This window comes from Saimiri boliviensis, chromosome 1, assembly GCF_048565385.1.
Source record: "Saimiri boliviensis isolate mSaiBol1 chromosome 1, mSaiBol1.pri, whole genome shotgun sequence".
NCBI classification, from domain to species: domain Eukaryota; kingdom Metazoa; phylum Chordata; class Mammalia; order Primates; family Cebidae; genus Saimiri; species Saimiri boliviensis.
This window is the reverse complement of record NC_133449.1, coordinates 163,503,554-163,526,987: the sequence shown is the minus strand read 5'-3', so window position 1 is coordinate 163,526,987 and position 23,434 is coordinate 163,503,554. Positions and strand designations below refer to the sequence as shown.

The following is a 23,434-nucleotide window of genomic DNA, read 5'->3' as shown; positions in this document are numbered from 1 at the left end:
CCAAGGAGACTTACCCTGTTCTCTCCCTTCACATATCACTGGAGATATGGCTTCCCCAGCCTCCCCTGATGAAGCCTTCCCTAGATGGTAATTCATTTCTCTAATCCACAGCTTCCACAGTATTTGGTTTGGACACATTCTAAGATGATTCCTACCCATTGATAGGTATATGCAGAAGATAAATCTTCACATACCATACAACATTCACCAGCATACTGAGCCTAGAGCAGGATCTTAGATTATTGTAAGACAAATGGTTGCTATCATTTAAATAAGTACTTAATTGAAAGAATGTTCTACTAATGATAAAATCAACACCTAACATAATCTAATCATGCATTGATACTGAGAACAAACAAAAAATTTATCAGCAGTAGAAACAAATATTGACTCAGCACTTAACAATGTTGAGGCACATAGCAAGGTGCTTTGCTTGGATTATCTCTTTGAATCCTATCAATATCTTGATGAGGTAGGCACTAATACTATAGAAGGGAATTGTAGCTTCAGGAGTTAACTTTCTCCAGGGTATACAGCTAACAAATAGTAGATCTGAGAATCAGGTCCACGTCTGTCTGACCTCAGAGTCTGCTATCTTAGCCACTTCACTGCTGTCTTCTTTTCCTTGTGAGCCTGTTTAAAAGGATCTATTCAGGCTCAGCCAGAGTGACTTTGAGAATGTATAAAACCGTATATATAAAAATAGGTGACAGATACACTGAATACTCTGAGGTGACTTTTCAATATCAGTAGAAAATGTTCGCTGATTCCCATTCCAGGGCAGGAACAAAGCAATGGCCAAAGAAAGTTTACCTACTCCTCAGTTCTTAGATGGAGTAATGATTCCTTCACTAAACAATGAGGAAGTCAATCGAGGTTCTAAGAGCAAATCTTGTTTTCTAGCAATGAACATACTTCTCCTTGTCTTTGACTTAGATGTTATTGGCACTAGCCTAATTTAAATTGTTAACACAGTACAAATTTTAACAGAAAGAGAGAGAGAGAGAGAAAGAGAATGAATATGAAAGATTTGGGTTGCTGCTGGTGGTAGTGGGGAGCTCTATTTTGGTTAAATGCCAGTACTATAAGAGTCCAAGGTCAGTAAAAGAGGTGTGAAACCAATTAGGGTTTCTCAGCTTCTGGCTGCTGGAAGACATACATATTGAAACCAAAATACACAATTTTGTAAGGAGGTATAGACAGGCTGCAGTCAGTGTGCCATGCTGCACAATGGCACGGTGCCAATCTAGCGGGAGAAAACATATGTCCACTCATGAGTCTTGGGTTAAAAGTGCTGCAACCCAAAAGAACAGAGGTGAACAAAAGAGATTCAGCAAGACTGGAAATGAAGCATGAATCACAGATAGAGGAGATCACCATCAAAAGCTTAAGAAAAAATCTGCCACAGCTATATAGCTCTCTGCTAATGACAATGATTGTAATTTCTGCATATTTTAACAGATGTTCTGTTTATAAAACTGCAAACGAATTTAGGGGTTATGAATAAAGCCAGGAGGCCCTGGAGATGTTTCTTCGTATGATTAACTGACCACAGGCCATTTGTTTTACAACAAAGATGCTCAATGATCCATAGTCCATGATTTATACCAGCCCATGTATACTAATGGCTGATGTCTCCATGGTACTTCTCATTAGCATCAGAAGGCGGATTGAAGGAAAACGGATTATGGGAATAGTTCTCCCATTGCTCAACACGATAATTCATTAGTGGATGTAGAATCGATCTGAAAAAAAAAAAACTAAGAAGATAATCATAAGCTGAAATTTGAATTATTATAACAATTAAGGAACCCAATTCAATGATGAAAGGAAGAATATGGCTTTTCATAGCTCTAGCTCCATGCATCTTGATAAACTTGAAATGAGAGAATATCCTGTAATTTCCAAATAAAAGTTAATTATATTAAAATTTCTAATAATCAAAATAGTATTACTGACTTGTACTGATTACCTATCTATGCCTTAGGCATTCTGCTGGATAATTTAAATAAATTATCTCACTTCATTCTCACAATTGTGTATTGTAAGGATTCCTGTGTACTGGTACCAGAAAGGCATCAAGGTTGGGGGCATCCCAGGCTGCTGGCTATTTCTTTTCTTCCTCAAGACCCTACTTCTTGGTGGGCACTCTCTAATGCTCTCTCTACCAAATGAGTTTTTTCTGCCTCTTCATAGTCACTGCTGCCTCATTACTTCACAGCTCAGACTTGATCTCATAGTCTTCTTCCATCTTAAGTTCTCAGAGCTAAATACTCTGATGGTATTTTTTTCTAGTGTCAACTCCCAAGAGAAGAAATCTGACAGACACAGCTAATTTTTTTGTGGGGGATAAAGGGGACTAGGTCACATAAAAAGTCATAAGCCCATCTATGGATTGGCTACCTTTCTGTACTCCTGCCCTTCAGTCTAATCAACTGTGCTTGGATGTGGCAGGAATGACTCAGGGTTCAAGATAGGGGCCCCTCCAAGGAAATGAAATCAGGATCTCCAAGAGAGACCCACATTTTCATGTTCATTGCAATACCATTCCCAATAGCCATATATAGAAGCAATGTAGATGCCTGTCAACAGAGGACTAGATGAAGAAAATGTGGTGTATGTGTACATATATACACATTCATATATACACACTTGCACAGACACAGTTGTATATATGTGTGTGTATATATACTAGGATATCATTCCGCCTTTGAAAGGAAGGAAATCCTGCCATGTTCAACAACATGGATGAACCTGGAGGACATTATGCGAAGTGAAATAAGTTGAATGCAGAATGATAAATACTGCTCGATCCCACTTATATGTAGAATCTAAAATAGTTAAACATAAAAACAGAGAAGGATAGTGGTTAACAGGGGTTGAAGGGATAGGGAATGAGAACATGCTGGTTTAGGAGTACAAAGTTTCAGTTACGCAAAATGAATAAGTTCTGAAGATCTGATGCATAGCAATGTGACTATAATTAACATTATTGCAACTGTAGACTTGAAATTTGCTAAGAGGACAGATATTAAGCGTTCTGGCCATATAGACACAGCAAAAAAGGTAACTATGTGAGGTGATACGTCAATTAATTTGACTGTGGCTAATATTTTACAACACATACATCAAATCAAGTTGTATACTTCCAATATACACAATTTTAACTGTCAAATATACAATCATACTAGAAAAAAAACTAAGGCCCCTCTATAACCTTTTGAGTGGAGACCGGAGCACAGCAGATGCCCTTGGATGGGGAAATCAGCATCAGTAAATCTAGTTCACGGTGAGGGTGATGGGAAGATACAGGCTGTGGGGTCAGGCTGCCTGCTTCTGCCTCTTATTGGCTGTAGGACCTTAGGCATTTATGTTAAAAGACTAAGCTTTATTCACTCACCCATAAAATGGGAACATTATAATTACCTACTTAATAAGGGTGCTATAAGAGTGAAAGGGATGTACAAGTGCTTAGCACAGTGCCTGGTGCAAAATCCACACTTAATAAATCCTGGCTATTATCATAATCTTATTAATACATTTTATTAACAAATTATAATTGCAATAACAACTTCTCCAGAACTAAGCCCAAATTCGAAGATTAGTTAGTGCTCCAAGTGGCCCCACTTAACCATGCTGGAATGAAAGGGAGGAGCAGCTGCATGTGTCTGTCATTCAAATCAACGGGGTAATTCTGTTTTTATTGTGAACAGACAAAAGCTGCCTCCTCGGCTTGGTCCAAATGATGAGATTCTTTATGACTAACTGAGGTGGAGGCGATATTCTCAGACTTTCCTGAATGACTCTCACAAATATCCGATGGTTCTTGGAGCTTAAGGAGTAATATCTGACTCTGAGGAACTTACCACAAATTTCAAGCTCTAGTCCCAGTTTCACACCCCCTTTTCTCCCATCCAGAGTCTCATTTCCCAAATTTGCTTTTCCTGCTCTCTCTAGAATGCATCAGATCCTTCCATTGGAAATGTCTGGGTCAGTACCCAACATCTGGCAAAGCTATCTCCAAATTTGTTGGATAATTAAATTCTACCCAAGAACTCAACAGGGGGGTGGCAAATGAATACCTGAGGGCACTGCCTAGCTTTGGAAATTTGAGTGCATATTATCACTATTTGTGTGTATTTGTGAACACAAAAGAATTAGTAAGTGCTCCTGAAGCATCATCTCACTCCATCTGTTGTCAAAGTTCACATTAAGCACCAAATCCAAGTGAGGATAATGAGTTATGTGAAAATGAACTTGTGCTTGGAATTTCAATATCCCCAGGTGATGCAAATAGGCACATTTCAGCTTGTTCTGAAAAATCCCAAGCTCTGGAACCTGAACATATGGTCCAAGTTATTTAGCCAGATAAGACATGGGATTTCCTACAAGTAGGGTTTTGTCAGTAGGTTGGTAAACATTTTCTCCTCAGCTTGGACATTCCGAATCATGGTGAGGGTGGGATAAGGATATAGTGAGGTCTTTCCACAAAGGACATGCTTACAAGAAACAGAGATCAAGCCTTTAACTTGTGCCCCAAGGCTCAGAAGCCAGCATTAGTTAGTTATGCAAGTATTTTGAACCCACAGGACTTCTGGGGAATTGGAAGGAGTCCAACCTGGCTATTAGAACTAAGCTTCAGATAAATTTTACTCCTGTCCTCACTATCAACATTAATAAGATGTTCAAGGAGCTGGAACCAGAGCCATAAGGAAAGTCCATGTCAGAGAAAGCAGAATACACAGGGAGAGGAGGACTGAAATTCAGCTTATGAATTGCTCCCCTCATATGCTCCAAATGCTCCTTCTCTCTCAGAAACATATTTATTCCGTAGAGCGCATGCCTAACGCCATCCATGTCTAAATGCTTTATAGCTACTATTATTTAGCTGAAATTAGAACACTTTTTAAGTGTTAGGAGATCAAATCCCCAGGCAATTTGTAATGCAAAATTTCCCTACATTGTGTATTTCTCAGTACTGTCTGAAGCCTGACATTAGAACTAAGTAAGCCCCAGCAAATGCCTCGTGTGAGGGAATGTTTTAAGACAGTGCTGGGGATTATCAGCCACATTTGTTAATTTTAGTACAATTTAGACACTTTTAAAGATAAAGGTCATTAATATTTTAACATGTCATTAAATTTAAATTCAGAACTGAGAATGGTTATAAGTGAGAATCTAACCAGTTTTAATTAGGCATTTAATAAAATTTGTTTATGTTAAGAGAAATACCAGGTATCAGGAGAAGAAAACACAATAGAATGAATATTTGAAAATATTATATTCTAGCTAAGTCATGTGGCTTTATTTAAGTCATCATTAGCAGGGCTAGGAAATTAAATTTTTCAAAGCCCTACGACATATGCAGTTCCTGAAAATATAAGGAAAGTTTAGCCCAGTCACCCTGGGGTAATGGTAAAGAATATGAGCCCAAGTTAGGCATTCCTGGGTTTAAGTCTGACACTTATAAACTATGTGGATTTTGGCAAATTATTTTGCTTCTCTAAGCCTTGGTTTTTCCATATGCAAAGTAGGGGAAATAATGGTACCTGCTTCATACAGTTGTTGTGAGAAAATCAGGTAATAATTATGTAATTATAATCACAGCTATATATTTATCGAGCTAACATTTATTGAGCATTAATTCCTAGGCACTGGGCATTGTTATCGGCATCTTAAGATACATTATTTAATCCTCACAATAACCCAATGAAGTAGGTACTTTCATCTTTGTTTTTAAAGATGAAAGGAGCAGGGCATGGTAGCTCATGCCTGTAATCCCAGCACTTTGGGAGACTGAGGTGGGCAGATCATGAGGTCAGGAGATCAAGATCATTCTGGCCAAAATACAAAAAACATTAGCCAAGCGTGGTGGCATGTGCCTATAGTCCCAGCTACTCAAGAGGCTGAGGCAGGGGAATTGCTTGAACCCGGGTGGTGGAGGCTGCAGTGAGCCAAGATCGCACCACTGCACTCCAGCCTGAGCAACAGAGTCAGACCCTGTCCCCACCCACCAAAAAAAAAAAAAAGATGAGAGAAAATTGAAGCTTAAAGACCAGTGCCTTTCTCTATGTGTTACTACTAGCATCTGGCAGACGCGGGACTGGAATCCAAGGCCATCTGTGCACAAAGTTCATAGTTCTGTTGCCTGCTCTCTCTCCCCTCCATTCCCTCCACCCCTGCTCTGATTCATTGCATTTAAAATTGACTGTATTATCAATAACATCATAAACATCTTCAGAGCTAGGGCTGTGACTTGTCACTCAATAAATATTTGCCGAATGAATTATTGACTCTTCTGATGTTATTTAGAAAGACAAAATCAGAATCTCTTTAGAAGCAATGAGGAGTCCCTTAGAAAGCTTAAACTGAAGGTAGGATGGAGACTGTGGATTTTCTGACACTATTATATATCAGATACAAATCGCTTCAAGCTGGAACAAAAATGGTAAACAGAATCATTGCAAAATATGTGCAAATGGCCTTGAAATCAAAGAGGAGCAGTTTGCCTGAGGAAAAGCATAACATTCAGTGTTTCACACTCCATAATGAGTTCTGGAGAAGAAATGAGGCTGGGCAGAAACAAGGCAGCCTAGGTGGGGCTTCATATCCAGAAGCGAAGAAAGCATTCTAACACTTAAATTTGAGGGGAGTATAACTTCTCAAACTCCAAGAGTTGCTTCAGCCTTCAGAATAAAGCTGTTGGGTCCCAAGATGGCAGCATAAACAACAGCAATTCTCCTCCTCAAGCTGTGAGGTCAGATTTTATGTGCTGGGAAGAGATTAACTTTATTGCAAGGAGAAGGATTTAATTGCAGAGAGTGATTAGCCAAATGCTTAGATCAATAGAATGCAGGTCACACTGTGCTCAGAAATAGCCATGGCTCTTATTACATAGAAAGTTGAGGACTGAGAAACCATTTGGGGACCTTGAGCCATTTGCACATGAAGTCATCTGCAAACCTTTCCCCAGACCGCAGAAACACTCTTTTCTTTATCCAGCAATGATGGCACGCTGACTCAAGGCACATTCACCCCTCCCCCCAACCCTTGGAATTAGAGAAAGTCAATAAAACAGCTGGGATCCTTGAATGCTGTTTTCAAAAATGGAGAACGAATCCTGCCTGGTCTAGGTCTTTGTTGTCTAATTGCAACAAAAATCAATGGTTTTGAAAATGGAAAGCAGATAGATGATTCCTCATTTACCCGAGATATTTGAGCAGAAGATGGAGTGACATTGCCTAACATACTTTAATTTTTGCTCTAGCCAAAACCCTCTTTATTCAATGAGTTCTGTGTTTGCACTGGTCTTATAATTCATTGATAGCAATGGAACATAGTAAAGCAGATGAGCCTGTACTACAAATTGCACCTGAGGGAAAAAAAATGGAGTGGTTTAAAAGTGGTATTTTATGTAAGTGATACCTTACTGGCTAACCAGGCATCCCAACAAGTTGAGACTATGCAGAGGGGACGCGGCTTAAGGGGAAGGCTGTGTTTGCCAATTGGGAGCTCTAAATATGTTACTCCACCTGTGATCTACACCAGACAGGCAGAGGCCCCAAATTCCCTTAATTATCAGCAGCTCATTGAGTTCCTAGTTCTTATCATTTATTTCCTAGAATCCGAATCACATGATGGAAGAGACCTACAAAGTGTCAAATCCCTACCTTGGCAGCTAAAGCCGATAAAGAAGTAACATCAGGAAAAAGGCCAAATCTTTGGAATTTTCTGGGAGGCTTGTAGGTAACATTTTACTCATTGTGAAAATACATTTGTGAGATTTGGTGGATGACAAAATGAACTGAGTGTGCCACTGAACACATGGAGAAGCCAGGGAGACGGTGTGCTAAGTGCACATACACACATGTGCACAATCACAAACACGCCTTTATCCAAGATTTCCTAGAGTCAGTGATAGGGCCCAGACTTGTCTACGTTTCAATTTCTCCCACCAAGTTGTTTTGAGAAACTGTGCAGCTCAGGCCTACCAAGGAGACATTCTCTTTTCCCTGACAATTGGATACTTCATTTCCACCTTTCCTACCAGGAGCTGCCATTAATTTTAGGCTCCCTAGGAATAAAACATACCTCCATGAAACAGCTTGCACACCACCTTTAAGGTATTGCTTAGCTTGTAAAATGGCTCTAGAATCTTGCTCGTAATATAGAAAAAAGAAAGAAAAGGTACCTGACTCTTTCCATTCCTTCACGTTTTTGCTGTGTGGTCTCCTACGCAGACTGACCCCAAAGTCTTTATAAAGGTTTATGTTGTTGGCCATCATCATATCCAGCCTGGAGCTTTCCCAACATGAAAAATGAAGCAACAGAGGTGCTGTGATATAATGGAAGGTACTCTGGGAAAAGAGTCAGCATATTTGAATTTTTACTCCAGCTTAATTAGCGGTCACCAACTAGAATAGTATGAACAAGTGGAGTAATCTCTGCCCTTTGCTTTCCTTGGCTGACAAATAGAAAAAGGACATGACAGAATGTCATTATGCAAACTGCTGAGTGTCACGTGATGCTAGAGACTGCTGCTACCTAGGGAAGTACAGAAGCGCCCCCAGACAGGGGAGCAGGCAATAGGGACCTTAGTTTTAGCCTTGACTCTACTTCTCATTGTCCCATGACCTTAGGTCTACCCCTGTGGGTCTCTATTTCCCTATCTGAAAAAGAGGGCATTGGTCTTATGACCTAGGTGCTCTAAAGCCTTGTTACTCTAAGTATGGACCCTAGACTAGAAGCATCTGGGAGAGCTGGGGTCCTGGCAGAAATGCAGAATCTTGACCTCCACCCAGACCAACTGAATCAGAACTTGCATCTTAACAGGCTCTTCAGGTGAATCGTTTGTACATGAAAGCTTAAGAATCACTGGTCTTCAAGATCTCATCCAGCTTTTTCATTCTATAATTATATTGTAAGTGGTCCAGTGTACTGCACTGTCACAGAACATCCATTTTGTGAGACAGTGGCATCACTAGCTATTCATGGCTATGGAGGCATGGTAGTATTTTTTTGCTTATAGGTGTGCTTCAGCATAGTCACATGAGACCAGTTGGTTCTGGCAGAGGAAAAAGTTTGTCTTGGTTCTTATCTTTTTCTCTCTGATCACAAAGCTCAACAACACTGCTATCCAGACGTGGGTTTAGATATACGAGTTGATCATATTTCATATTAAAAGATAATATGTCAAAGTTGCTAAGATAATAACTTATGCCAGGCACAGTATTAAGTACTTTCATATAGACCTCATTTAATACTTAAAACAGCCCTGGGAATAGGTTCTTTTGTTATGCTCATTTCACAGATGAGACCTGTGAATCCTGGAGAAGTAACTTGCCCAAATTCCAAGGTGGAACATGACAGAGCTGGGATTTGAATACAGAGCTGACTCACAACAGAGTCTGTGCTTAATTGCTAGGGATATGCTCTCTCAAACTGCTTGGTTAAACCTCCTGGGGTACCTGCTCTTTTTCTTGTTTCAAGACGGAGTTTCGCTCTTTTTGTCCAGGCTGAATGCAATGGTACCATCTCAACTCACTGCAACCCCCTGCCTCCCAGGTCCAAGAATTCTCCTGCTTCAGCCTCCCAAGTAGCTGGGATTATAGGCAACCACCACAAAACACTCAGCTATTTTTTTTTTTTTTTTTTTTTGCATTTTTAGTAGGGATGGGTTTTCACCATGTTAACCAGGCTGGTCTTGAACTCCTGACCTCAGGTGATCCACTGGCCTCAGCCTCCCAAAGTGCTGGGATTACAGGTGTGAGCCACCGGGCTAGGCTACCTTCTCTTCAATATTCTCACTCCGCCTTTGTGTCCTCACATCATTCTTGCTCTTTCAAACTCAGTTGTACAATATTTTAGGTTTGTGCTGTCCAATGGGTTAATCAGCAGCCACATACAGCCATTCAAATTTAAATTAAAAACTCGGCTTCTTATTTGCACTAGCAACATTTCAAGGGCTCAACAGTCATACGTGCCTAGTGGCTACCACGTTGGACAGCACAAATACAGAACACTTCCATCGTCAGAGCAAGTACTATTGCATAGTGTTTTTTCAGAGAATCATTGATGAAAATTATCACTCTATCATTGGCCTTATTCTGTGTTTCACTGCTTCTCAGTATTGAAAGCTCTATTTTTTTTTTTTTTTTTTTTTTTTGAGATGGAGTTTCGCTCTTGTTACCCAGGCTGGAGTGCAATGGCTCGATCTCGGCTCACCTCAACCTCCGCCTCCTGGGTTCAGGCAATTCTCCTGCCTCAGCCTCCTGAGTAGCTGGGACTACAGGCATGCGCCACCATGTCCAGCTAATGTTTTGTATTTTTAGTAGAGATGGGGTTTTACCATGTCCTTGTGATCTACCCGCCTCGGCCTCCCAAAGTGCTGGGATTACAGGCTTGAGCCACCACGCCCGGCTGAAAGCTCTACTCTTAAGTGCACACAGTTAGAAAAGATACCTCAGAGCCTCATTCACTAAGAGGCAAGAGACTGTCTGGAGAGGAAGAACTGACCAATCCCGAATAGCCAACAAACCGCAAGTCCTAAAACTTGACCCTAACTTCAAATTCAGACAGCAACCCAGAAGTTGGACCTCTGGTGTGTGTTGCCAGCCTTGCCAGCCTTGGCTCTTGTGATTCACTGTGACAGCTCCTCATTTCTGTCAGGAGAAAAAAGTCCAATCAGGCAAGTTTTATTTCCTCTCTGAAATAAAACAGAATTGACTTGCCAAGGTAGCTGCAGGGACATCCACTGTGGGGCCTTAAATTACCTGGTAACACTTCTAGTCAATCTCACTTTCCTGTTGGAGTTTGCAGTCAACATTTATCTCTATAGGACAGACCATCTGCAGCTTTCTAATACCATTTTTATTATTACCTTGTAAATGTAAAAATCCTTGAGGCAGAAATGCCAGCTGCTAACACCGGTGTGTGTGTGTGTGTGTGTGTGAGCAACCACTTCTCCAGTGATGAATGTCCTTGGGTCCTCGAGTTTCCAACAGCAACAAAAAGACATACCAAGGACTTGCCTAGAAATTATGTAGTGCATGGATCCAATGTCAGGGGCTTTGTGGGCAGCTTTCTCTAGTAGAGCCACTGACACAGAATGGCCTTCCCTTTCTCTGCCAGGGTAAAGCCTTCTACGTGGCTGTCAGCCTTTCTGCTTTGGAAATTAAGGCAGACAGTGGAGAAAAATTCTTACCAAATGCTTATAAGCAGACACTTTACAACAGTCTCTCTGACAGGTATTAATAAACAATATTAATTATCAATTATTGAAGGTCCAGCTTTAATTTCTCTGCTAATTTAGAAATTCATTGAGCTTTTATCAGAATAGTTCTGGCTCTCAAAGAGCAGCCAACTCAGTGAGGAAGGTAGGTATTTAGTAAGCCCCCAAATCAATGTATATTAACTAATTCTAATAATGAATGGGAATGAAAGAAATAAGGTGCTATGGCAGCAATGACCACAGGAGGCTTTAGAGCAGGCATCCCCAGACTTTTTACACAGGGGGCCAGTTCACTGTCCCTCAGACCGTTGGAGGGCCACCACATACTGTGCTCCTCTCACTGACCACCAATGAAAGGGGTGCCCCTTCCTGAAGTGCAGCGGGGTGGGGAGGGCAGCTAAATGGCCTCAGCGGGGCCGCATTTGGCTCGGGGGCTGTAGTTTGGGGACGCCTGCTTTAGAGGCTGTGGTCAGAGAAGGCCCTCTGAGGAGGTGGCCTAACAGCTAAAACTGGAAGGATGAAGCAGCTAGCCTGCAGCCAGAGCTTAGTAAGCAAAGACTGGGTCACGAGGCTGTGGGCAGAGAGACCAGATCTTGCAAGGGGAGCCTTGGTAGGAAATTTACTACTAAGAAGAACGGGAAGTAATTGAAGAGTTTGAAGCAGCAGGCTGACAACTGCTTCATGTTTTTAGAAGATGACTCCAGCTGAAGTGTGAAGAATGGATTGGAGGTTAGATGGAGCAGAGAGTGGAAGCAGGGAGACCAGGTAGGGGCTCTGTAGTGCAGGTGGGAAATGGCAGTGGCTTAGACTCACATCATAGCACTGGGGATAGAGATAAATGAAGAAATCTGTGAGATATTTTGGGGGACTACAAAAAAGACTTGTTAGCCAATCTGTTGTGTGTGGGTAGAGTAAGGAAACATCAAGAATCAAGGATGTCTCTCAAGTTTTAGGCTTGAGAAGCTGGTGGGTAGTGGTGCCATGTGCCAGAACTGGTTTTGGGGCTTTGCATTCATAATTTGCAAGCCTGACAATTAACCTTGGGAAAGTCAGGTGTTGTTACTAACATCTCCCTTTACAGATAGTGTATTAGTTCATTTTCACACTGCTGATAAAGATATACCTGAGACTGGGCAATTTACAAAAAAAAGAGGTTTTATGGACTCACAGTTCCATGTGGCTGGGGAGGCCTCACTATCATGGTGGAAGGTGAAAGGCACATCTCATATGGTAGCAGGCAAGAGAAGAGAATGAGAGCCAACTGAAAAGGGTTTCCGCTTATAAAACTATCACATCTTGTGAGACTTACTACCATGAGAACAGTATGGGGAAAACCACCACCATAATTTAATTATATCCCATTGGGTCCCTCCCACAACAGGAAGGAATTATGGGAGCTACAGTTCAAGATGAGATTTGGGTGAGAACACAGTCAAACTATATCCGATGAGAAAACTCAGAGCAAGTAATCTGCCCAAAGTCACACGACTGGCGAATGGTCAAGACAGAATTTGAATGCTCGTCTATGTGCGAAGTTTGTGTATGCTGTTTACTTGGCCTTCACTGCCTCATGACTGTGTTTTCTCAGTCACTGACTTCAAGTCTCTATGGCTCCGATCTTTATTAGTCTATAGTAAGTGTTTTCTTTGGCTTATCACTCTGCTCAAAGTGTTCCTTTTTGGAAAACTTTGTCCCCCATCTCCACCTGGCTACTCCTTCTTTTTCCTCAGAATCTTACTTGGTTTCTATCTTCCTGCCATTTGCTACCCTAATGTACATTATACTTTATAGCAATTTCTTTATTAATCATTTGATTTTTCCCAATAGACTGTAAGCTCTGTGAACATAGGATCAACTATGCATTATCCATCACTGTCCCACTAAAGCCTGGCACTATGCCTGACACACTATTCATCATCACATCTCAATGCATATTTGCTAAATGAACTCCTACTCGCTGGGGAAGTTGAGATAGGGACTTGCCCAATTTAACCCAAGAGATCAGGAGCCTGGATTCGTGGTCTTCTTGGCATGCTATGGGGAACAGGGCCCAAGAGCTCTGAGTTAACTTAAGACTTCTGTTGCTAAATAGTTCTGTGATGTGTAAGTTTCCATTACCTCTCTGAACCTTAGTTTCCCTCTTAGCTGAAAACAGAGGAAAGTGAAAACTGGCACTCTGACCTTAGGGGATGAGAATAAAATCCAAACATATGTGAAAGGGCTTGTGAAGGTATAAGAACTATACACATGGATGGTATCTCATTTACATCAAAATAACAAAGTTTTCTTCCAGCATGATGAAGATTCTGGAGCCTAGCAGTTCTAAGAAGTCTTAGTTGTAGTACATAGCTGTTTATGTTTGGGCTGTTTATGTTTGGGCAAGTTGTCTTCTCTGAACTGAACTAATGACGATAATAACACTACTACTTTCCCAGGGCTCTTCTGAGGATTAGGTAACTCTAGTGATAGCAGCATATATATATATATATATATATATATATATATATATATATTTCACACAACATACATATATTATGTATATATACATATACGTAAATATATACATACTACATATATGTGTGTATAAATATCTCAAATATATATATATATATATATATATATATATATATATATATATACTATGAAGCTATATATATAGTGTGTATATATATTTGGTATATATGCTATATGTAGAGCAGGCATCCCCAAACTACGGCCCCCTGAGGCCATTTATCCGGCCCCCCGCTGCACTTCAGGAAGGGGCACCTCTTTCACTGGTGGTCAGTAAGAGGAGCACAGTATGTGGCGGCCCTCCAACGGTCTGAGGGACAGTGAACTGGCCCCCTGTGTAAAAAGTTTGGGGAAGCCTGATGTAGAGTAAGAAGCAGTGTCTGGTACATAGAAAGCACCTAATAAATCTTAGCCTTTTAATAATCATTTTTAAAACCCTCTCTTTACACACAAACACAAACTCCTCACATACCAATTCAAATTCTACACCAACAAATCTGGAGTTACATTATTTGGGCACATTTTTGAAAATGTCACTAAGGATGAATATTACCTCATGCCCAACCTCAGGAACAGCTTCTTCAGCGACAGTTTCCTTTAAACTTTACACCAAATAGTATGCCCCTCCAAAACCAATAAGCCTTTCTTTGTAGAAGTCGAGTGGAAGCAATACTTAAAGGCACGAATCAGTGTGTCGCTCTGTTCCATGGAGACAAATTCAAGTGGGCGCTGGCAGCTGCCCGGGTCCTCAGTGAGCTGAAGCAGGCCATATGGGAAGATAATTTTTAAATTTCTTAGAATCAATAAAACACCTCCTTTTTAAAAACTCCGTCTCCTAATTCAGAGTTGAAACCTTCTATTTTCCACTGCTCTGCTCCGCTGCTATTTCAGTTATCAGAACACCTGCCGCCTGAACAAGTTTGCCTCCCAAATAGCCAAATAATCAAAAGATGAGGAGACTTGCTTAAGCAGCAGGAAGGAAAACTGGTGGAAGAAAGTAAAAGGGTTGATAGGCAGCAAGAGGTGCAGAATCCAGGAATAAATGGGACAGAAATGGAGAGAGCAAGCAGGAGGAGTCCTGGCCAGATGGAAGAGTTTAGACCAGGACAGGAAGTGGTGAGAACAGAGAAGAGACAACACCACACTCAGGAGAAGACAGGAGAAAAGTGAAATAAAACTGCTAAACCCTCTCACTTGAAGAATATCAATAAGGCAGTAGATTGTGGCAGTTAAAGCCATGCCTTGGGACACATAGAACAGGGACTGACACTAGGGTCCAGCAGTTAAGTGGGGCCTTTCTCTGAACCTCAGTTTCCATATCCATAAAATGGAGGTACTCAGAGTACCATGAGGGTGAAATAAACTGTTGTACACAGGACACTGAGCAAAGTATCTAGTAAAAAATATTCATTCAGTAAATGCTTTATAATAGATTATGAATATCAGAATGGGGGTAAAACACTCCATCCCCAAATAAATACTGAAGGAAAAAGAAAACAGCTAAAAAAAAAAATTCATATCCTATGGTTTCTGTTTTCCTTTGGGGAGAGACAATGTTTTCTTTCCTTTCTTTCTTTCTTTCTTTCTTTTCTTTTCTTTTTTTTTTTTTTTTTGAGACAGAGTCTTGCCCTGTCACCCAGGCTGGAGTGCAGTGGTGCAATTTCAGCTCACTGCAACCTCTGCCTCCCAGGTTCAAGTGATCCTCCTGCCTCAGCCTCCTTAGTTGCTGGACTACAAGTGCGCACCACCATGCTCGGCTAACTTTTTGTATTTTTAATATAGACAGGGTTTCACTATGCTAGCCAGGATGGTCTTGATCTCCTGACCCCATGATCCTTCTGCCTCAGCCTCCCCAAGTACTGGGATTACAGGCGTGAGCCACCGGGCTGGGCCGACAATGTTAGTTTCCTAACTACCCAACTTCTTCAAATGCTGCTTTCTTCCCTTGTAGCTCTCCTACATGAAATCCAAAGATGACAGGTTCCTATGTTACAGTAGGTAGCTAGCCAGAAATAGCAGAGTAGGTGAGGGCTCCTCTGCAACACACACCAGGAACGTAAGGAGACCATCAGGTGATGGGTCAGGCAGTTGTTAACAGTCTTTCTAAAATAATAATTGGTTACTGCCACTGGCAGGGAAAGGTACCCAATAGATGTCAAAGTCTCCCAATGGACAGAAACATCTGAAACTGGTGATCAGCAGCTTCCTGATAAGATCTCAAGAACTGGTTGAGTGGGCTCAAGCATGCCCACTAAGGCCAAATGGCAGACGAGCTCCATGTAGGAACACTGGACTGGTAAGGAGAAAAACACCTCAAGTGAGCACATATACAACTTTAGTAAACACACTGTGCACGTGGTCCCTCCCACGTGCTGGTGGACCACTGCTCATGCAGACAGGCTACCCCAAGGGAAGAATCAGGAAAGAAGTAATGCAAGACCCTGGAAGTAGGCCAACATATAAAACCCCAAGTCACAAGGTCAAACCGCACACTTGATCTCTCAAGTTATTTGCTTTGCCCTTTCCAACTGTACTTTACTTCCCTTCACTCCTGCCTTCATGTCTCCTTCTGCCTTATGCCCCTCAGTTGAATTCTTTCTTCTGAGGAGGCAAGAACTGAGGTGTCTGCAGACCTGTACAGGTTTGCCTCTGGTAACATACTTTGGTGTCACACGACTCGGATACATTCCGCTGCTAACAACTGCAGCAGGAAGGAGATACGGAAGCCACCTATTTACTTCTGCAGAGCTGGAATCCCCTCCATAGCACCCCTGATGGATGTGCGTGCTGGCACTGCCTACACCAGTCTGCTGGGAGAAACCCAGTTATTCCAGCAAGGTCCATTTTCTTCCTTGCGAACTGGATTATGAAAGTTTCTCTTCTTAACAAGCCAAAGCACTCTTTGCTGTTAACATCACCTGGTCTCAAGACCTTCTGGAGTTAATTACAGAGCCCATCTTTCCCCTCTCAATGTATGTTTATTCAACACGTCTGCACACACTTTCACTATATACTTCTCCAGAGCAGAGAGGCCATTTTTCCGGTGAATTTCTTTCTTTTCTTTTTTTTTTTTTTTCTTCCTCTTATGGCAAAGTGCTATAAATATAATTATTGGATCAAAAGGTAACAACTTTTTTTTTTTTTTTTTTTTTTTTTTTTTTTTTTTTTTTTTTTTTTTAGAATAAAGAAGAGGAAGAAAAAGAAAGAGAAAGAGGGAGAGAGGATGGGGGTATTGCTTTATTGCCCAGGCTAGAATGCAATCTAAATATGGGTATGCCTATAATTGTCCTTAATAATGGAGAAATAAAAGAAAATGAGGGAAGAGAATAACAAACAAGGAGCCAACCAAGATTTCGTTTAAACTTCTAAGTTGATATGATGTGGTACTGATAAGAGTGTATATTTTGTATATTTAAAGTGGAGAGTTCTATAAATGTTAATTACATTTACTTGTTCCAGATCTGAGTTCAAGTCCTGGATATCGTTGTTAATTTTCTGTCTCACTGATTTGTCTAATATTAATGTTGAAGTCTCCCACTATTATTATGTGGGAGTCTAAGTCTCTTTATAAGTCTTGCATGTCCGGTGAATTTCTATCTTAGTAGGTTGCACAATACTTGACACACAGTAGGTGCTCGCTAAGCATCTGAATGAATAAATGATATTCACAGAAGCAAAGGATTTAGAGTACCTACTAGGGGTGGTAAACTAAATGCCTTAAGGAGTGCAGGCAAGTGAAATACATAAGAGGAGAGGTGTGGCCTGTGGCTAATTGAGCAGTGAATGTTCTGCCTAAAGGCATTTGAATTCAAATTGTTTAGAAGAGTTGATTAGCTGGACAAACCCTTTTACTTTTGGGCTGCAGCTTGCAGGCTTCAGGTTAGTGACTCCATTTTAATTGACCCCCACCTTTCCACACACACACTCTTCAGGAATCTGAATAGTCTTAATTACATTCTTTACAAATGCTAACTCACACTTAGAACATCCCTAAGGATAGGAAAAGCAAGATCTTCAAAACTATTCATTATTTAAAAATCCATTACTTTAGGTTGAAAGCTGCTTTGAAATTTTTCCCAACTGGTTCTAGTTGTGCCCTTTGAGGTGGCAAAACCAACTGACTTCTTTTCTGTCTGATTTTCCTGCAAATATTTGAAGATATTCACCACTCTTCCAACCTCACTAAACCTGCTCCAGATTAAAGTTCTTTCCCCTTTCCTAATATCAAGATCATGAAACTTCCACCATCTTGACCACTCCGCTGTATCAATATGCCTCTCCAAAGTGTAATGGCACACACTTACGGTATTATTAATAACAGTGGGTTCATGCCTGTAATCCTAGCACTTTTGGAGGCTGAGGCAGAACGTTTGCTTGAGCCCAGGAGTTTGAGACCAGACTGGGCAACAAAGTGAGACTCCATCACTAAAAAAAAAAAAAAAAAAAAAAAAAAAAAAAAAAAAAAAAAAAAAATTTAAAAATTGGCTGGATATGGCAGCACAAGCCTGTAATTTTAGCTACTAGGGAGGCTGAGGTGGGAGGATGACTTGAGCCCAGGAGGCTGGGCTGCAGTGAGCCATGATTGTGCTACTGCACTCTACTTTGAACAACTGAGACTAGCTCCAAAAATAACAATAGTGAAACATTTTGGAGAAGATCCAAATATATGATGATAGAAATTTAGCGCATCTTGGTTATCTCCTATAATAGAGTTTATGCACCTATTAAAAGTTATGCTAAAGAGCACAGAAAAATGTCCATATTGGAATATTAAATGAAGACATCACATTACAAAATGATGCATACAACATGATTTTATTTAAAACGAATTTAAGTAGAAAATTTAGAATGAAGACTGCATTGTCCAAAAATTACTTCTATAATCAAATAAAAACACAACTTATTTTATGAAACATGATTTCAGAAATTAAAAATTTAAGATTATAGATCCTTTAACATCGAAGAGCCTTACATCAGTCTTTAAAATCAGAGACCCACATGCGGGAGCTGATTTCAAAATCCATGTTCTAATTCCTTATCCCTTCTTCCCAAGATTTGAATATACTGAGTTTGGGTGGGGCCTGAGCATATTTTTAAAAAGACTGTCAGGTGATTTTGATGAATATCAGTGGTTAAGAATCAAACTAGACAGTAGATTTCCATTAATGCTGCCAAAACACATACACCTTTTCTTGGCAGCTACACGGCTTTTTGAGTTCCTCCTGGAGTTAACCAAGACTCTGGAGGCTTATTGTGATGAGCATTGCTCTCAAGGGCTACTCCCCTCCCTGTATGCATGCAGGTGGATTTGTAAGACCTCAGGAAAGATACTGGCATTGATCCCCACACAATTCATGTTACTGCATTTGACCCATCATCTAGAGTGTCAAGATCTTTCTTTACTGCCTCCTCCTTCCAGCTGTGAGTCATCCTAAAACTCGGAATGATATTTAAGTTACTTACGCAAATCTCCCCTTTCCCAAGGTAAACATTCCCAATGCTATCAACCAGAAAGCCTAAGACACTTTTTTCTTCGTCACTGACTTGGACATCTGGCCTAGGTGCTCACTACTTAGGACAGAGAAGCTACCTCCATCCCACCACCACCATTTTTAAAAACTTTGATGATAAATTTATTTACATGCAAATAAAAATTGTATATGTTTATAGTGTACAATGTGATCTTTTAATATCTGTATGCATTGTGAAATGGTAAATCAAGCAAATTGATATTTCCATCATCTCACACAATTATTTTTATTGTGAGCCTTTTCTCTTTTAATGTAGATACTGGTACAGGATTTGAAAAGGCCCCTTTTTATTACATAAAAGTCTCTAACTAGTTTTTTTTTTTTTTTTTTCTCTCTCTTTAGAGATGAAGTTTCACTCTTGTTGCCCAGGCTGGCGTGCATATTAGTTCACCACAAACTCCGCCTCCCAGGTTCAGGCCATTCCCCTGCCTCAGCCTCCCGAATAGCTGAGATTACAGGCATGCGCCACTACACCCAGTTAATTTTGTATTTTTAGTAAAGATGGTGTTTAATCATGTTGGCCAGTTGGTCTAGATTTCCTGACTTCGTGATCTGCCCATCTTGGCCTCCCAATGTGCTGGGATTACAGGTGTCAGCCATTGCACCTGGCCTCTAACTAGTGTTTTTAATGACTAAAATAGCATAGGCTTGTTGTAAAATATTTTTCAAAAATACATGCAAACATATAAAATAAAAGTCTTCCCCATTTCCAAACTCATTTTCCCAAGGCAATCACTGTTCACACCTTAGTGGAATACTACACGTTACATCTCTCATCTAGGCTCAGTTATATCTCTTTGACCAACAGTCATATTTCTGCCAGCCATTTCATAACAATGATTTATTTTGATGCCATTTAAAATTATCAGATCAGGACATGACTCTGACACCCATAAAACACCATCCTCCCACTTGCTCACACTGCTCCGCCCCACTTGTTTTCCCCAAAGTCATGGATCCCTTTCTACCTCATGGCCTTGCCTATGCTGTTTTGTCTGCCTGGTAGGGCTGCCCTGCGCCCAAACCTTAGTTTTAAAATCACTTCTTCAGGGCAGCCTTCCCTGATCCCGTAAGTCTAGGTCAGGTTATCCCAGCAGGGCCTATGATGACTCTATCACAGAAGAGCCATCCTGTTGGAGTTTATATACTCCTTTTGTGACTGTTTGACCAAAGTATGTCTTCCCCACTAAAGTTTAGACTCCACGGTGGGTAGGGAAAGCTGTCTTGATAGCTGCAATGCCCCTAGCACTTAGTACAGTGTCTGGCACATAAGATAGCCAAACAATATTTGTTTAATAATTAATGAAATAAATTACAAAGCCATTCATCTATATTAAAAAAAAATTAGGTGCAAAAAAAATCACGAGGATTTTAAAAATACCTCCAACTCAGTCTCTGCTCCTGCCACTTGGTAGTTGATGGACATTTTCTCCTTACTCTCATTCCATATAATGAGATGTCCCTATCCCTGCCCCAAGATTTATAAACCGCTGAGCTCTTCTTGAAAACGACTTGAAGAAACATCACTAATAGCCACCCATTGTTACAAGGGGCCCCACATATTTTGAACACCTTACCATGTGCAGGTGCTATCCCCTTGCATCTTAAGTTACTTAATTTTCTCAGTGACCCATGACATCGTTTCATTATTTCAACTTTACAGATGAGAAATCTGAGACTCAGTGAGACTAAGTAACTTGGCTAAGATGATAAGAGCAAGTAATGGCAGGGATTTGACATTAACAGGTTAATAGAAAGGATGCTGGCCTGGACATCAGGAGATGTGGATTTTAGTCCATCTTCTTCCATGGATTTCTTGGGCGATCTTGAGCCAATACTTTAATCTCCGAGTTTTGACTCCCTGATATAAAGATAGTGTCTGAAGAAGAATTGACGCAAGGCCTGCAAAAATTTCTGAACAAGGACAAAGTACAGCATGCTGTAAAGATGATCATCTTGCCTCTTCCCCTACCCTCAAGAACCAACAGATGGCCTTCTCTGCATTTGAAAATCAAACACTCCTACCAAGGTCAGTTATGCCTACAAATCAGTGCAGGCTTTCTTCTCCTGCACAAAATCTCCAGCTGAAAATCAGCTCTAATTCTTTCTCTTGCTCAGGCCTTGCTCTGAATAATATATTTTGAAAATGAACTATTTTGGGGCCAAGAATCTGTAAATCTGAGCTGATTCATCACTTTCATCACCAGGCTGCTGCTCTCCTGCATCTTGTGTTGTGAGATAAAGATGTTTTTTCTTCACTAACAATTTCTCAGTGGGCTACGGGGAGAGTTCTCCTTTTGTCATGATAAGATTCTCTGCAAAATACTACAAAACCTAAGGATGAGTATATTCTCAAGAAATCGATCTGGAGTAAATAGAACACTGGGGTGGGATGGGGGTAGGCAGAGAGAGGCACAATCACAGGACAGAAGAACTGAAATGGAAACACAACATGCCACCTGTCTTTGAATGTGGAGATTCCAAAGGTCAGATGCCTGACCTTCCTAACAAAAGAATAGGGAGGTAAAAAAGGCAATTTTAGAAAACGTACTATGTTAAAACTAGCTACAGCTAGCTTTAGAATACTTATTTCCTCCATAAGATTTAGCTTTCTAAATATGTTTTTATGGATAAATGTATATTAAAATGAATTTGCTCTTTTTAAAAAGAAATTACAGAGATACCCTTAAAAGCATGCTAGGCAGGTTTGTCAAAAATTAAAAATAGAACTACCACATGATCCAGCAATCCCACTACTGAGTGTATATCCCAAGGAAATCAGTATGAAAAAGAGATAGCTGCACTCCCATGTTTACTGCAGCTCTATTCACAATAGTCAATATAAGAGTCAACCTAAGTGTTTATCAACAAATAAATGGAGAAAGAAAGTATGGTACCTATGCATAATACAATGGAATACTATCCAGCCATTAAAAAATGGAATTCTGTTATTTGCAGAGACATGGATAAGCCCAGAAACATTGTAATAAGTCAAATAAGCCAGGTATAGAAAGACAAATAGGCACATAATCCCACTCACGTGTGGAATCTAAAAATGGTGATCTCAGAGAAGTAGAGAGAATTGTGGTTACTAGAAATAGGTTATTGGGAGAGGTTGCCCAATAGGTACAAAGTTACAGTTAGATGAGAGGAATAAATTCTGGTGTTCTGTTGCACAGAAGAGTGACGATAGTTAACAACAATACACTGTAATTTCAAAATATCTAGAAGTGGGGGTTTTGAGTGTTCTCATGACAAAGAAATGATAAATGTCTGTGGTGATAAAATATGTTAATTACCCCCATTTGATCATTATGCATTGTATACATGTATCGAAACAGCACATTGTACCCATACGTATACAATAATTATGTGTCAATTAAACATTAAAAAACTTTAAATACACAAAACAAAAACAAAACCATGCTAGGTAGAATGGAGCAGCTAGTTAATGAATAAAAGCAATTGGTATGAGTAATCATTTGCGGATAATTGAAAATTAGCCAATATTTTCTCAGGGGCAGAAAACACTTCTTCAGAAAACCTCCTGTGTTTAGTGGAGTTTTAAAACGCAATCTAAAGAAGCAATGTGATTACAAAAGCATACCACTATAGCATTACATATAAAAAAAGGCCATGCTGTTTGGGGATATTTTTTTCCCATTACTTTTCCCCTAGGCTATGCCTCTACTGAACTCGACCATATTTCCACATGCACCCGCAACACTGGCATCTCCATGTGGACGTCAGGCTGCTTAAACTTGCTGAGTCCTAAATCGACCTCTGCCTCCTCCTCTCTCCAAATCTTCCTCTGCTGCTACTTTCTTCATTTAAGTTCCTAGGACTCCATCCATCAAATTGCCAACCTAGAGACCCAGGATCCATTCTGAACACCTCTCAGCTGCACCATTGACCCAGATAGAAGCCCTACTAATTCTATCTCAAAATATCTCTCACATAAATCTCCTTTTCCACTCCATGCCCTCTGCACTGTGTTAGTCCTGGTCCACACCATCTCTCACCAAGATTAGTGCACCACCTTCTAATAGGCCTCCCTCCTTCTATCATGCCACTTCCTTGACAGTGGCACATTCAACCACACCCTGACTTCTCACCAGGTCACTCACCACACATCACACAGAACACAACACCTTCCCACACA

The 23,434-nt window shown here is 40.5% G+C and overlaps 1 protein-coding gene and 1 long non-coding RNA gene across 14 annotated transcripts in view; both read right to left on the bottom strand.

Moving 5' to 3' along the window:
• PPP2R2B (protein phosphatase 2 regulatory subunit Bbeta) overlaps positions 1 to 23,434 on the bottom strand; it is a 520,898-nt gene that overhangs the window by 236,490 nt on the left and 260,974 nt on the right. The window lies entirely within an intron of this gene.
• Positions 15,308 to 23,434, bottom strand: part of LOC141580128 (uncharacterized) — a 38,879-nt gene continuing 30,752 nt past the window's right edge. For both annotated transcript variants that reach the window (XR_012512216.1, XR_012512215.1), the window contains exon 2: positions 15,308 to 23,434. This exon is cut by the window's right edge. This is a non-coding gene — a long non-coding RNA (uncharacterized LOC141580128).